Here is a 16,899-nt window from a genome sequence, read left to right on the forward strand (position 1 = left end):
CATTAAAATTCACATGTTTACACTCCCTGCATTGTGCAGCAGGTCTATGTTTATTCAACCGTGATCGAGTTATATGAATATTCCATCTAACAATTAAAACTCTGGTGCTGTTGAGAAGGCAGGGCAATGTGTGCCTGAGCAGAGAGTTAGAGGGGAGGGAAATCAAGGTTAGAATTAAAAGGCAGAAAACAAGAAGAAAAAGAAAGCAGCAAAAAAAAAAGACAAGAAGATAAATAGACTTTGTGGAGCCAAAAGACAGGCTGTGGGAAAAGTACAAGCTTATGGGGTCCATATCTAAAAGCATATAGTATTCAAAATAAAATCCATAAACTAACAGTATAACTGGAGATCAAAGGTTTGATCTGAAAGTCATTTGGAGATATGGTTTCAGGGAAATCAAAACTTGGAATTTGATATTATAATTTTGCTGAAGGATGGATGGGGATGGACTGGATGCGGGGTAGATCGTTATAAAGAGGTGAAATAAGTACGGCTGTGAGAGATGATCTCGGCTCAGAAGATGTCGAGTCCACTTGGGTGGAAGTAATAGAATAGAGTGCGAGAGAACACAATGGTTGGAGTGGGGGGGAGTGCCGCAAACAGTACTCTGTAGGAAAGGGCACACATGCCAGGAAATAGTGGGGCATGTAAAAGGTGGAGCAGTGGGCTAAAAGGCCAACTGAGGAACAATCTACTTAGGACCTGCTAATTACCTATGAGACGGGGTTAATAAATGATTTCAGAGTAAAAGATCCCGTAGGACACGCTAATCACAGGATGTAGAACATGAGAAACCTAGATTGGAAGTAACTTGAATAGTTTGAGATACAGCTGGGGAACAGGCCCATGCGGACCATTGATCACCCAGCCATACTACTCCTATGTTATCCCACTTTCACATCCACTCCCTGTTCACTACTGCCAATTTACAGAGGCCAAGTAAGCTGCTGCACATCTGAAGCACCAGGAAGAAGCTCACATAGCGACAGGGAGAATGTACAAGCTCCACACAGTTAGCACCTGTGCTCAGGATCGAACCTGGGTTTCTGTGAGACAGCAGGTCTACCAGTTGTACCACGCAAAACATGACAAGGGGTCATTGGAATGAATGAATGCAGGGTTGAATTTAAGGCCCTGTCCCACTTTCCTGAGTTACTCACAAACTCTCCCGATGTTGGAAAGTCAACGGTAGACAAAATGCTGGAGAAACTCAGCGGGTGATGCAGCATCTATGGAGCGAAGGAAAAAGGCAACGTTTTGGGTCGAAACCCTTCTTCAGTCTTATTTTTATGTCTTATTTACGTACGGAGAAGCTAATTTGTCAATGTTTAATATTTTACCCTATTTCCCCTCATTGCTTATGCTGTTGTTGCTGTTTTAGTTCTCCTTTGCCAGATTCTGAATTTATTACAATCCTACACTAACTGTCGTGACCTTATGTTTTTTTTCTCCTTTAGATTAGATTAGATTAGATATAATTTATTGCCACACAGCCAGGCTGGTGGAAATTTGGCAGCGATACAATAATAAAGAACTGTACTTTGTGGTGGAAGGCACAAAATTAGCGTTTTACCTGCTAATATATTTTGTCAGACCACTTAAGGCCTTTCCCGAGTTACTCACAAACTCTCCTGAGTTTCCCCCTTGATTCGAACTCGGAGAATTACGGTAATAGCCGTTCGTAGGTACTCAGGGCTATTTTTTTTAACTCGTGGACATTTTTCAACATGTTGAAAAAACGTCCCGACTTACCTGATGCCCCAAGTTCCTACGGCTGGCATTACGAGCCGCTACGAAACATCTACGGACTCCTATGGACTCACTACCGACATTACCCGACATTCCCGAGTTCGAATCAAGGGGAAAACTCAGGAGAGTTTGTGAGTAACTCGGGAAAGGCCTTAAGTGGTCTGACAAAATATATTAGCAGGTAAAACGCTTGAGATAATTAGTGACTCATGGCAAAGTTATATCCTAATGAGAAAATACTCTAAAGTGAGGTTGAACCAACCATGACTATTGAAAGAGGCTAAAGTGAGTATTAAAGTATTACATTTTGTGCCTTCCACCACAGTACAGTTTTGTGCCTTCCACCACAAAGTACAGTTCTTTATTATTGTATCGCTGCAGACAACCCAAATTTCCACCAGCCTGGCTGTGTGGCAATAAATTATATCTAATCTAATCTAATCTAAAGGAGAAAAAAAACATAAGGTCACGACAGTTAGTGTAGGATTGCAATAAATTCAGAATCTGGTAAAGGAGAACTAAAACAGCAACAACAGCATAAGCAATGAGGGGAAATAGGGTAAAATATTAAACATTGACAAATTAGCTTCTCCGTACGTAAATAAGACATAAAAATAAGACTGAAGAAGGGTTTCGACCCAAAACGTTGCCTTTTTCCTTCGCTCCATAGATGCTGCATCACCCGCTGAGTTTCTCCAGCATTTTGTCTACTGTTGACTTTCCAACATCTGCAGTTCCTTCTTAAACATTAAGACATAAACCCTGTTGAGAATGAGGATAAGAAAATAGTTATGGGGAACAACAAAATGGCGGAGTAGTTAAACAGCCATTTTGTATCACTATTTTTGGTAAAAAGGCATGGGAGTAATTAATACTAACATCATCATGAGAAAATTAGTAACAAAAAGGCAAAATATGCCCTTTGGAGCTGAACAAGCGGTCACAAAGATGTCGGATACATTGTACGTAATTTTCCAAAACTCCTGAATGTTTGAAGAAGAAGTGCTGAAGTGGCAATCCCTTTACAAAAAGGATGAGAGGCAAAAAGCTGGTAACTATGGGCCTGATGTCTATCATTGGAAAAACAATGGGATCACTAAAGAGAATATAATAGCGGCCTCTGTAGTCCGTCTGTCTTTTTTTAATTTTCTTTGTCCCGTTGAGTGTTGTTTATAGTGTTTTTTTAACTGAGTATGTGTGGGGGGCGGGGGGTGGGGGTGGGGTGGGGGAAACTTTTAAATCTCTTCCCTATACGAGGGATCTGACCATTTCTCTGTTGGGTCTCCATTGTCGTTGGGGCCTAGCAGCGTGGAGCGGCCTCCAACCGGAACGACCTGGGGGCTCCAGTCGCGGAGCCTGCGGATTTACCATCGTGGAGCTGGCCGAGTTCGGAACGGGAGGATCTGTGGTGGCGCGCGGCTGCGGACTGACCCCGGAGCTTCGGAGGCTCCAGCCGCAGGCCCAGTGGACAGTGACATCGGGAGCTCGTGGGTCCCTGGTGGGAGACTGCTTTTCGGAGCTCCCACAACGGCAACTTCTCCCGCCCGAGTTGCGGGGTTGAAAATGACCTGGAGCGGGGCCTTACATCGCTCGGCGAGGCTTTAATGGCCGCAGGACTTGCTAGCACCCGCCGGGGCTCCAACATCAAGACCCAGAGCGTGGACTTGCATCGCCGGCGCGGCTTTAATGGCCACGGGACTTATTTATCATCGCCCGCCGGGGGCTTTGACTTTGACACCGGGAGGAGAATGGGGAGAGCAGGGGAGAGACAAGACTTTGCCTTCCATCACAGTGAGGAGGAGATTCTGTGATGGATGTTCGTGTAAATTGTGTTGTGCCTTGGTTCTTTTCTTGTTTATGACTGCAGAAACCAAATTTCGTTTGAACTTCAATGAAGTTCAAATGACAACAAATAAATTTTATTGTATTGCATTGTATAGTAGAACATGTGGAAACTCATAACCTTATAAAGTACAGTCAGCATAGCTACATGAAGTGGAAATGATGCCTGACATTCATTGGAGATCTTTGCATATCAGCCTGGGTGGACAGAGGGAAAGCAGTGGTTGTAATAAATTTGAATTTTCAAAAGGTGTTTGATAATGTGCCACACAAAAGATGGTGCTGCAAGATAAGAGTTTATGGGGTTGAAATTAATAAATTAATATGGATAGGGAAAAGACTAACTAGCAGGAAACACAATAGTGATAGGGGGGCATTTTTGTGGCAGGGATCAGTGCTTGCATCGCATATGTTTACGATACCTGGTGTTACTGGAGGAATAAAGCACATTTACAGATGACATAGATATAGGGAGGGCGAGAAGCTGGGATGAGGATGCAAGAGGTTTACTAAAAAGATATTGATAGGTTTTGTGAGTCGGTACGAAATTGGCACATTGGTATATGATGCTGGAAAATATAAAGTTATTCACTTTGGAAAGAAGAATGATAAAGCAGGTTATTACTTGGCTGGAGAAAGAATGCAGAAAGATGCAGAAGAAATGGATTTGGCAGTCCGCGTATATGAAACATTAAAAAGAACAGGTGCAGTCGGTAATTGGGAAAGCTTGTCGAATGTTAGTCTCTATTTCAAGGGAGCTGGAATACCAAAACAGGAACGTTTTCCTATCAGTGAACAAGATGCTATGAAACCACCTCTACACCCTGTGCATAGTTTTAATCTCTTTATGTAATGAGAGTCAGAATCAGGGTCATACAGAAACCAGCCCTACGGCCCAACTTGCGCGTGCCAATCAAGATGCCCGATCTACACTAGTCCCACCTGCCCGCATTTGGCCCATATTTTTCTAAACCTTTCCTATCCCTGTATCTTTCCAAATATCTATTAAATGTTGTTACAGTACCTGGCCCAACTACCTCCTCTGGCAGCTCATTCCATATATCTTCCACTTTTCCTTGCCTTAAATTGAATTGAATTGAATCCTTTATTTGTCATTCAGACCTTTTGGTCTGAACGAAATGTCGTTGCCTGCAGCCATACATGTAATAATAAACAACACACAATAAACACAAATTAACATCCACCACAGTGAGTTCACCAAGCACCTCCTCACAGTGATGGAGGCAAAAGTCTTAGGGTTGCTGTCTCTTCCCTCCTCTTCTCCCTCTTCGCTGAGGCGATACCCCACCGGGCGATGGTAAGTCAGTCCCGCGGTTCAAGCTCCGCGGCCCGGGGGTGGTCGAAGCTGCCGCCCTCCAGTCCAGCGGACACAGTTGTTGCCACGGGAGCTCCGGAAAACAGGCTTCAACCTGTGACCCGCGAGCTCCCGACGATGTCATCCACTGGGCCGCGGCCGAGCCCCGGATTCAGGTCACCGCCGCCAGAACGCCGCCTCAGCCGCCGGAGCACCGTCTCCGCCCCACACCGGGCCGCCCACAAGGCAGCGTCTCAGCCCCGCACCGGGCTGCCCCCACTTCCTCTGGTTCTTGATTCTCCTACTCTAGGTAAAAGACTCCATGCATTCATCCTATCTATTCCCCTCATTATCTTATACACCTCCATAAGATCACTCTTCAGCCTCCTGCACTCCAAGGAATAAAGTTTAGTTCCATTTATTATTGTCATGTTTAACTAGGAATGGTGAAAAGCTTTTTGTTGCATGCTATCCAGTTAGTGTGATAACTCTCAAGGTGTCCACAGTCCTTGCCTGCCTAACCTTTCCCAATAGCTCAGGCCCTCAAGTTCAGACAACATCATTGTAAATCTTCTCTGCACTCTTTCCAGTTACACCATATCCTTCCTATAGCAGAATGACCAAAACTGAAATGCATGATAATTGAAAATAGTGCAGAATAAGCCTGGGCGTGAAGGGATTGTATGAGGGAGAATGGTTGAACAGATTAGGTCTGTGCTCAATTGAGTTGAGAAGAATGAGAGGTGATCTTATTGAATCATATAACATTCTTAGGAGGCTGGACAGAGTATCTGCTGGGAAGATGTTCCCTTCAAAGACCAGATGGAAGACTCTCAAAAGAAAGGGCACCCATTTAAGATTGAGTTGAGGGAGAATGTCTTTACTCAGAGGGTTGTGAATGTTTAGAATATCTTAGTCCAGATATTTGTGGATGCTGAATGGTTGGTTAAATTCATAGCTGAATAGATGGATTGGTTTTTAATCAGCAAGAGAAACAAAGATAATGGGGTGAGGTCAGGAATCGTGGCTGAGGAAAGATGGATCTGCTAGGATCTTGGTAACTCAGAGATAATCAGGCAGAGGTGAGATGTAAATGAGTAGAAATCTTCCAAGGGATTCAAACTTTCTGTGAAATATCAACTGATAATGATGTTAATAATGTGACATGGTAAAGGTAAGTACATCATATCTATTTGGCTTTTCATATTGACATAAATCTCTCCCGCTCACTTAGGCTAATATTATCAGTTAATAGCGTGGAAGAACTTTCAAAATCATATCAGATTAGCTGCCAATTGACTTCAGGATGTGGCTATCTACAGTAAATCAACATGAAATACAAACAACTTTGACCCTGACAATCTGTGCCTGTGTTTATCTTCCACTGGATGAAACAGTTCCAATTAGGTATATCTGCTCTTGCTTCAGTCATATTTATCAATGGAATCTCGAAGACTGGCACTGAGTTGGAACTGGGATGGGAGGTTTACCCCCTGAGGATCTGCTCTGTCCCTGGGCATTCAATTACCTCTACGTTTGAGGCCTGCAGGAGTAAAAGCTCCCTCTTTGGATTAATTTAGAGATACAGCATGGAAACAGGCCCTTCGCCCACACCACACCACACCATTGATCACCCATCCACACGGGTTCTATGTTCTCCACTTTGTATCCATTCTCCTCACACTCGGGACAATTAAAAGAGGACCAATTAACCTGCAAACCCGCATATCTTTGATAGACACAAAAAAGCTGGAGTAACTCAGTGGGTCAGACAGCATCTCTGGAGAAAAGGAATAAGTGATGTTTCGGCTCGAGACCTTTCTTCAGACCCGAAATGTCACCTATTCCTTTTCTCCAGAGATGCTGTCTAACCCACTGAGTATTTCCTGCTTTTGTGTCTATCTTCGGTTTAAATCTGCATCCGCAGTTCCTTCCTACACACTCACTGCACATCTTTGAAATGTGGGGGGAAAGCAGAGCTCACATAGAGAATGTGCGAACTCCATACAGGCAGAACCAGAGGGCGGGATTGAATAGGGGCTCTGGCACTGTTAACGGGCAGCTCTCCCAACCTGTGCCCTGAGCTGCCTGAGGTTCTCTCCGAAGGTTTCTCTGACCTTCCTGGCAACCTTTCACTGAACTCGTCTGGGTGCCAATGGTCACTCCTTTGATCCTTGCCACAGCTTCCTGCAATCTGGAAATCACCCAGGCAATCAACTTACTGGAAGCAAAGAGCTGAACCACGGAGTTAAAAACAGCAAGACCCAGGCTATGGGGCACATAACTGAGAGTGTGGGCAATGAAAGGCCACGCCCACTGTATCTCCTCAGTTGCCTGGGCTAAGGTGAGATGGGAGGAAGAAAATTAACACTTCTTTCCACTGGAATTGAATCAGATTCTTAATTTGCAGGTCTCCTTAAGAAGCTATCAGGCACTTCCTCAAGTCAGTGAGGTTAACATTAACGACAAAAAATTATTTACATGTTTTTTTTAGCTGATTAATAACGCCTAATTTTGTAACACACGCAAAAATAATTCGCGTTTTCCTATCACTTTTCAGATTGCTTTGGTACCACAAAATAATATGCTACAGCTTGTTGCTCTAACTTAGTCAGGAAGCTAAGTGCTGCACAATTATAATCTCATTATAAGATAGCACTGCTGTCCCAGTGGGAAAACTGACGTGGAAAGAATATGTAAAACGCAACGTGCTGGAGTAACCCAACGGGTCAGGCAGCATCTGTGGAGGGAAAGGGCAGGGGACTTTTCAGGTCTGGACCCTTGTTCAGGCTGATTGTAGAGAGCTAGGGGGGGGGGGGGAGCCTGGCAAGTGATAGGTGGATACAGGTGAGGGGGGGGGGGGGGGAGAAAGAGGAGCCGGTTAGTAGGAAAAATGGGCGCACACTAGGATGGGACACACACACACACACAAGGGAGAGGGAGAAGGAGTGTTTGAGATAAGAACAGATTGGTGTGGAGGCGATACATAATCTTTGAAGGAAAGGAGAATGCAATGAAACATGTAAATAGTCCTCATCTAAGGGAGTGGCAGATTTTTGCAGGGCCATGCCTTAGAGTATGGTTAATGAATGTGTGGACAGCAGCTGAGGTTGGATTTCAGGCTATGCTATCAACACACTGAATATTTCAAACTTTGACAGGGTCTGAGGCAATGGGCCTCAAAAGGGCCAGACAGTCTTGTAGGGATCTAAACCACAATGCAGACAGAGACAGGAGTGCAAGAGGTTTGTGATAGGGTAATTGGGGACTAAAACCTTGATGCTAGTGATGAAATAAATATAGTTCAGTTATCTTTGGCCACCACTGCAGTAAATATTGTAGGTTACATCAACTGGATCTGTCCTGAGTCCGAAGGTGTAGAAGAATGTAGTGCACTGATGCTATTGATGATTTGCAGCCATGGAGCCTTGGAGGACAGTAAGTTAGCAGACACTGACAATGAATCAGAGGACCTTCTATTTTTGTGACGTAGAGTTATTAGGGTCTGTCGATGCAGGTAATACCATAAATTTTAGCATGACAAAAATTGGCAACGCAATGCAAAGATGTAACCCTGCATGTGAAGATAGATGCAAAATGTTGGAGTAACTCAGCTGGTCATGCAGCACCTCTGGAGACAAGGAATAGGTGATGTTTTGGGTGGAGACCCTTCCTTACTCCAGCTTTTTGTATAAATGCTGCCTGACCCGCTGAGTTACTCCAGGTTTTTATATATATTTTCCGTTTAAACCAGCGTCTGCAGTTCCTTCCTACACAATACCATTTAACTCCTGATCAGAGAGGTTAGATTACCAGGGAAAAGTAAAGAGCTGAAAGGAGACAGACACTAAATGTTGGAATAACTCAGCGGGTCCGGCAGAAAAGGAATAGGTGATGTTTACTGTCGTAAACCATCTGCATTTTGTTGTCTCTGTACTGCACACTGCACCATGACAATAACATTGAATCTGAATCTGAATCTGAATCTGATTCAGGCTCATGCATATGTGTCAAGGCATAGGAAAAGAACCTGGAGATGCCTTGGTGAAGTGGCTATGCTGCAGGATAATTAGCCAGAGTTTTGGACCACTGATCCACCATTAGGAATCTGAATACTAGATCAGCAGCCAAGGTTTTGAATTCAAGTAGTTTGATATATCTGGAACTTGCAATGTTATCCCACATTTTAAGAAAGGCGGGAGAGAGAAAACAGGGAATTATAGACCAGTTAGCCTGACATCGGTGGTGGGGAAGATGCTGGAGTCAATTATAAAAGATGAAATAGCGGCACATTTGGATAGAAGTAACAGGATCGGTCCGAGTCAGCATGGATTTACGAAGGGGAAATCATGCTTGACTAATCTTCTGGAATTTTTTGAGGATGTAACTAGGAAAATGGATAAGGGAGAGCCAGTGGATGTAGTGTACCTGGACTTTCAGAAAGCATTTGATAATGTCCCACATAGGAGATTAGTGGGCAAAATTAGGGCACATGGTATTGGGGGTAGAGTGCTGACATGGATAGTAAATTGGTTGGCAGACAGGAAAAAAAGAGTAGGGATTAACGGGTCCCTTTCAGAATGTCAGGCAGTGACTAGTGGGGTACCGCAAGGCTCGGTGCTGGGATCGCAGCTATTTACAATATATATTAATGATTTAGATGAAGGGATTACAAGTAACATGAGTAAAATTTGCAGATGACACAAAGCTGGGTGGCAGTGTGAACTGTGAGGAGGATGCTATGAGAGTGCAGGGTGACTTGGACAGGTTGGGGGGAGTGGGCAGAAGCATGGCAGATGCAATTTAATGTGGATAATGTGAGGTTATCCACCTTGGTAGCAAAAACAGGAAGGCAGATTATTATCTAAATAGTGTCAAGTTGGGAAAAGGGGAAGTACAACGGGATCTGGGGGTCCTTGTTCATCAGTCAATGAAAGTAAGCATGCAGGTACAGCAGACAGTGAAGAAAGCGAATGGCATGTTAACGATATAACCATATAAGAATTACAGCACGGAAACAGGCCATCTCGGCCCTACAAGTCCGTGCCGAACAACTTTTTTCCCTTAGTCCCACCTGCCTGCACTCATACCATAACCCTCCATTCCCTTCTCGTCCATATGCCTATCCAATTTATTTTTAAATGATACCAACGAACCTGCCGCCACCACTTCCACTGGAAGCTCATTCCACACCGCTACCACTCTCTGAGTAAAGAAGTTCCCCCTCATGTTATCCCTAAACTTCTGTCCCTTAATTCTGAAGTCATGTCCTCTTGTTTGAATCTTCCCTATTCTCAAAGGGAAAAGCTTGATCACATCAACTCTGTCTATCCCTCTCATCATTTTAAAGACATCTATCAAGTCCCCCCTTAACCTTCTGCGCTCCAGAGAATAAAGACCTAACTTATTCAACCTATCTCTGTAACTTAGTTGTTGAAACCCAGGCAACATTCTAATAAATCTCCTCTGTACTCTCTCTATTTTGTTGACATCCTTCCTATAATTGGGCGACCAAAATTGTACACCATACTCCAGATTTGGTCTCACCAATGCCTTGTACAATTTTAACATTACATCCCAGCTTCTATACTCAATGCTCTGATTTATAAAGGCTAGCATACCAAAAGCTTTCTTTACCACCCTATCTATATGAGATTCCACCTTCAAGGAACTATGCACGGTTATTCCCAGATCCCTCTGTTCAACTGTATTCTTCAATTCCCTACCATTTATCATGTACGTCCTATTTTGATTTGTCCTGCCAAGGTGTAACACCTCACATTTATCAGCATTAAACTCCATCTGCCATCTTTCAGCCCATTTTTCCAAATGGCCTAAATCACTCTGTAGACTTTGGAAATCCTCTTCATTATCCACAACACCCCCTATCTTGGTATCATCTGCATACTTACTAATCCAATTTACCACCCCTTCATCCAGATCATTGATGTACATGACAAACAACAAAGGACCCAACATGTTGGCCTTCATAACATGAGGAGTTGAGTATAGGAGCAAAGAGGTCCTTCTGCAGTTGTACAGGGCCCTAGTGAGACCACACCTGAAGTATTGTGTGCAGTTTTGTTCTCCAAATTTGAGGAAGGACATTCTTGCTATTGAGGGAGTTCAGCGTAGGTTCACAAGGTAATTCGCGGGATGGCGGGACTGTCATTGGCTGAGAGAATGGAGCGGCTGGGCTTGTATACTCTGGAATTTATAAGGATGAGAGGGAATCTTATTGAAACATATAAGATTATTAAGGGTTTGGACATGCTAGAGGCAGGAAACATGTTCCCGATGTTGGGGGAGTCCAGAACCAGGGGCCACAGTTTAAGAATAAGGGGTAAGCCATTCAGAACGGAGATGAGGAAATACTTTTTCACACAGAGAATTGTGAGTCTGTGCAATTCTCTGCCTCAGAGGGTGGTGGAGGCCGGTTCTTTGGATACTTTCAATAGAGAGCTAGATAGGACTCTTAAAGATAGCAGAGTCAGGGGATATGGGGAGAAGGCAGGAACGGGGTACTGATTGGGGATGATCAGCCATGATCACATTGAATGGCGGTGCTGGCTTGAAGGACCAAATGGCCTACTCCTGCATCTATTGTCTATTGTCTATAGTCTATAAAGGGAAATCTAGACTTGGTAAACGCAAATTATAGTTTCAATGATAATGCATTACTTTTCAAAGATCGGCCACTGTAATAATGGGAAACATTAAGGAAACATAAAGCAGCCCCTCTCACAGTGTCAGAGATCTGGGTTCGATCCTGACTTCAGGTGCTGTCTGTATGGAGTGTGTACGTTCTCCATGTGTGTTTTCTCCGGTGCTCCGGTTTAGCCCCAAATTCCAAAGACGTGCAGGTGTGTAGGTTATTTGGCTTCTGTAGACTGTCCCTAGAGTGTAGGATAGAACTAGTGTGTGGGGAACGTTGGTTGGCGTGGTCTCGGTGGGCTGAAGGGCCTGTTTCCATGCTGTATCTCAAAACTAAATAAATTAATCAATCAATTTATGAATTGGAGACACAAGGAACTGCACATGCAGGTTTACAAAACAAAAGACGCACAGTGCTGGAGTAACTGAGCAGGTCAGGCAGCATCTCTGGAGAACATGCATTGGTGATGTTTCGGGTTGGGACTCTTCTTCACAAGAATGGTCACTACTTGAGATTTCACCAATTCATGAATTGGGCTCTGTGTCTGTGTAGGTTTCCCGGGTGATGCAGTTTCCTTTCCCAGCCACGAACAATGCAGGCTTGTATTTTTACAGGTTACAGTAAATTACCTCCAGAGTAGATGGGTGAGAGTATCAGGGAAGGGTTAAAGGGAATGTGGTAATAAATATAATGAGGTTAGTGTAGGATTAGTGTATATGGGTGTTTGATTGTCAGAGAGGGCTTGGTGGGCCAAAAGGCCTGCTTCTGTGCTACAAGACCCTATGACTGGATATAATGAAATATTAGTAGCGTTAAACATTGTTCAGACCAAAAAGGTTTTAAAAATTCAATTATGAAATGAATTCGAACGGGCAGCAAACGTTGGAACGTGGTTTCTACAGGAAAGGATTCCATTATAACAAGCTGGTCTCAAAGGAAAGATAATTTAATAAATTGATGTACTAGATTTAATTTGCAATATCTAAAAGATACAGTAAAGATTCAAGAAAATAATTGCATTTCTAAGGCACATTTTCTAGCCCAAGGGAATCTCAAAATGTCTTCTAGCCAATGAAAGCCCCAATTCGCATCAATGGTGCTGAAGTGGAAATGGTGGGGAGTTTCAAGTTCCTTGCAATAAATATTACCAATGATCTGTCGTGAACCAAGCATATTGAAACCAATTACTTCCTCATGGTACTGAGAAAATTCAGCATGTTCTCCAATGATTCTTACAAACATCTACAAATGCGCCATAGAAAGCATACTGTTCGGACATAGCTTGGTCTGGGAGAAGTTATGCCCAGGACCACAAGAAATTGCACAGAGTTGTAGATGTAGCCCAGTCTGCCACACGGACCAGACTCCCCACCATTGACTCCACTGGCACTTCCTGCTGCCTCGGGAAAGCAGTCAACATAACCAAAGACCTTAGGTACACAAAAATGCTGGAGAAACTCAGCGGGTGCAGCAGCATCTATGGAGCGAAGGAAATAGGCGACGTTTCGGGCCGAAACCCTTCTTCAGACTGATGGGGGGTGGGGGGGAGAAGGAAGGAAAAAGGGAGGAGGAGGAGCCCGAGGGCGGGGGGATGGGAGGAGACAGCTCGAAGGTTAAGGAAGGGGAGGAGACAGCAAGGGCTAGCAAAACTGGGAGAATTCAACGTTCATGCCATCCGGACGCAAGCAACCCAGGCGGAATATGAGGTGCTGTTCCTCCAATTTCCGGTGTTGCTCACTCTGGCAATGGAGGAGACCCAGGACAGAGAGGTCGGATTGGGAATGGGAGGGGGAGTTGAAGTGCTGAGCCACCGGGAGTTCAGGTAGGTTATTGCGTACTGAGCGGAGGTGTTCGGCGAAACGATCGCCCAACTTTCGCTTAGTCTCCCCGATGTAAATCAGCTGACATCTAGAGCAGCGGATGCAGTAGATGAGGTTGGAGGAGATACAGGTGAACCTTTGTCGCACCTGGAACGACTGCTTGGGTCCTTGAATGGAGTCGTGGGGGGAGGTGAAGGGACAGGTGTTGCATTTCTTGCGGTTGCAACGGAAAGTGCCCGGGGAGGGGGTGGTATAGGAGGGAAGGGAAGAATTGACAAGGGAGTTGCGGAGGGAGCGGTCTTTGCGGAAGGCAGACATAGGGGGAGATGGGAAGATGTGGCGAGTGGTGGGGTCACGTTGGAGGTGGCGGAAATGGCGGAGGATTATTTGTTGTATTTGCCGGCTGGTGGGGTGAAAGGTGAGGACTAGGGGGACTCTGCCCTTGTTGCGAGTGCGGGGATGGGGAGAGAGAGCAGTGTTGCGGGGTATGGATGAGACCCTGGCGCGAGCCTCATCTATGGTGGCGGAGGGGAATCCCCGTTCCCTGAAGAACGAGGACATTTCCGATGCCCTGGTGTGGAACGTCTCATCCTGGGAGCAGATGCGGCGTAGGCGGAGGAATTGGGAGTAGGGGATGGAGTCTTTACAGGGGGCAGGGTGGGAAGACGTGTAGTCCAGATAGCCACGTGAGTCAGTTGATTTGTAGTGGATGTCGGTCAGAAGTCTGTCCCCTGCGATGGAGATGGTGAGGTCAAGGAATGGTAGGGAAGTGTCGGACCTTTCCCTTCTCGGTTATTCATTCTTCTCCCCATTCCTGTCAGACAGAATATACAGAAACTTGAAAGTGCGCACCTCCAGTCTCTGGAACAGCTTCTTCTCCTCTGATATCAGACTTCTGAACAGTCCTTTCATAAGCTAGGGTACAGTCCTATTCTCCAACCTACCCATTGCGAACATTGAACTTTGTCTCTGGAGCTGGCAGGCTCCAATGCTGAGAACTACATTCTACAATGTGTATCTTTCCCTTTGCTCTATCTATTACACTTGAGTTTGGCCTGTTTGTATTTATATGTAGTATCATTGGCTTTGATTGGATAGTATGAAAAACAAGGCTTTGAGCTGTACCTCGGTACACATTAGACAATAGGTGCAGGATTAGGCCATTCGGCCCCTCGAGCCAGCACATGACTAGAATAAACCTAAACCTAAACCTATATCAGTGATATGGAAAACACGGTGGCTTATTTGCCTGCAGCGTTGCCACAAGCAAACATTGAGCAAATAATTAGTTTGAATGTTGTCGATTGCAGGACATTAGATCAGAGCACTAGGGAGCTGCAGCAGCTATTAGGAAACCACTGACTGATACCATAAAGGGGAAATAGTTGCTGAAAATCACGCTGTCAGTATTCAGTGGACGTGTGCAGAATTTCAAGATGAGACTTGAATGAATGAATGTAGACAAAATGCTGGAGAAACTAAAACGGGTGAGGCAGCATCTATAGAGCGAAGGGATAGGTGATGTTTTGGGTCGGGACCATTCTTCTTCTGAGTGAATGAGTGATACTTTATTATCACATGTACCTGGGGTACCTCGGCTTTGTATTGTACGCATCCTTCCCACCCTCCCCCCTGCCGTGTCCCCCTTTGTTCTTGACGCCCCACGCCAGCCCCCCTTTGTACTTGCCCCCCCCTCCACCAGGCCGTGTCCCCCTTATTTCTCGGCGGTCCAACTTGCTCTCAGTCCCTCCTGCTGCGGTTTCCATCAGCGCTAGTGGCTCGGGTCTGATCGGTGACCACAATGGGTAGGCCTGGTCTACCTGGTCCTCCGACGTCGGTCTGCAGCGGGAGAGTCCTCCTCCATTATCTGACCATGGCGGGCAAGTCGGGCCATCTTGCTGGGAGAGTCCCGGCCCACTGCGTGCCAGGAGTGGGCACATTCCACATGGGGCAATATCCTTTCTGTTTCATGGTTCCAAGAAATAACACGGCTGCAAAAGGTGCTGGACATTGGCAGCTCCAACGTGACAATTGACCTCCCCACCATCAAAGGGATCTACAGGAACAGCTGCCTCAAGGTTAGCTCATAACATCAAAGGCCCACACCATGCTGGACAAGCTTTTTTTTGTATGTTTTGTTTTTTTGTTTCTATAAAAGCATTTTATTCGGATTTTAGTTTGAAAAATCAGGGGAGAGCGGGAACGCAGTCCCCCACTACCACAAATGTTGCTGTTGAGTATCCCGCATTTGGGGACATCGCAGGCGTCAGCACACCCGAAGTGCAATGGGATAGCCTCGTCCTGGGAGAACGTTTTTTTTTTTTAAATTTCAAAATAGACTTTATTCAAGTAATAAATATATACAATACGTGAACCGTGCGAAAAATTCATCCGACATTTTCGGAGGCTATACAAATAGTTCAATACAGTCTATACATTTTTCAATTTTCACAAATCTGTCCTCCACCCGTGCCACTCATGTGGCCCCCTGGCATGGGATCCCTACCCTTATTTTGAGGGACGTCTCCACCATACCGTGTCCCCCATGTCCAGCAGCGGAAGGACCTTAGACTGTGGTCCTCCCCCACCGAGCCTTGGCGTTGGCTGCACCGAGCTTCAGTGAGTCCCTCAGCACGTACTCCTGCAGTCTGCAGCTGGCCAGTCGGCAACATTCCCTGACAGACATCTCGCTCTGCTGGGTGGTGAGCAACGCTCGGGCAGACCAAACAGCATCTTTCACCGAGTTGATGACCCTCATGCAGCACTCGATGTCAGTCTCTGAATGTGTCCCTGGGAACAGTCCGTAAATCACAGAGTCCTCTGTGACGGAGCTGTTCGGGATATTCGGCTCTGTGGGACTGGGTGGGCCCGGATCTGCTGGAAGTGTACAACGACATGCTTCTAGCCGGCAGTATGTCAGACTCCATGAGGAAGGGCAACATCACCCTAATCTACAAGCAGAAGGGGGAGATGAAGGATATAAAGAATTGGAGACCCATAACATTGTTGAATGTAGATTACAAGATCCTGTCTAAGGCCATCGCCAACCGGGTCAAGTCTGCTCTGGAACAGGTGATCCACCCGGACCAAACTTGTGTGCTGTACCTGGCAGGAAAATCTCAGACAGCCTAGCTCTGCTGAGAGATACCATCGCCTACGTGCAGGACAGACGGGTGGATGCCTGCCTAGTCAGCTTGGACCAAGAGAAGGCCTTCGACAGGATATCGCACACATACATGAGGGACGTGCTCTCCAAAATGGGTTTTGGGGAGGGAATCCGAAATTGGATCTAACTGCTCTACACCAACATCCGTAGTGCAGTCCAAATCAATGGGTGGGAATCAGACAGTTTCCCTGTAAGGTCTGGAGTCAGGTAGGGTTGCCCTCTCTCTCCTGTCTTGTTTGTCTGCTGTATTGAACCTTTTGCCGGGTCCATCAGGAAGGATACGAGCATAAGAGGAGTGACATTGCCAGGCAGTGGGGGCATTCAGGTCAAGGCCTCCCTGTACATGGATGAT

The 16,899-nt window shown here is 45.5% G+C and overlaps 1 non-coding gene across 1 annotated transcript; it reads right to left on the reverse strand.

Moving 5' to 3' along the window:
* Positions 1-15,568: 15,568 nt before the first annotated feature.
* On the reverse strand, positions 15,569-15,738 carry LOC116979444. The gene has a single exon (XR_004413727.1). It is a non-coding gene; the product is annotated as a U1 spliceosomal RNA (small nuclear RNA).
* Positions 15,739-16,899: the final 1,161 nt, after the last annotated feature.

This window comes from Amblyraja radiata, chromosome 12 (genome assembly GCF_010909765.2).
Source record: "Amblyraja radiata isolate CabotCenter1 chromosome 12, sAmbRad1.1.pri, whole genome shotgun sequence".
NCBI lineage: Eukaryota > Metazoa > Chordata > Chondrichthyes > Rajiformes > Rajidae > Amblyraja > Amblyraja radiata.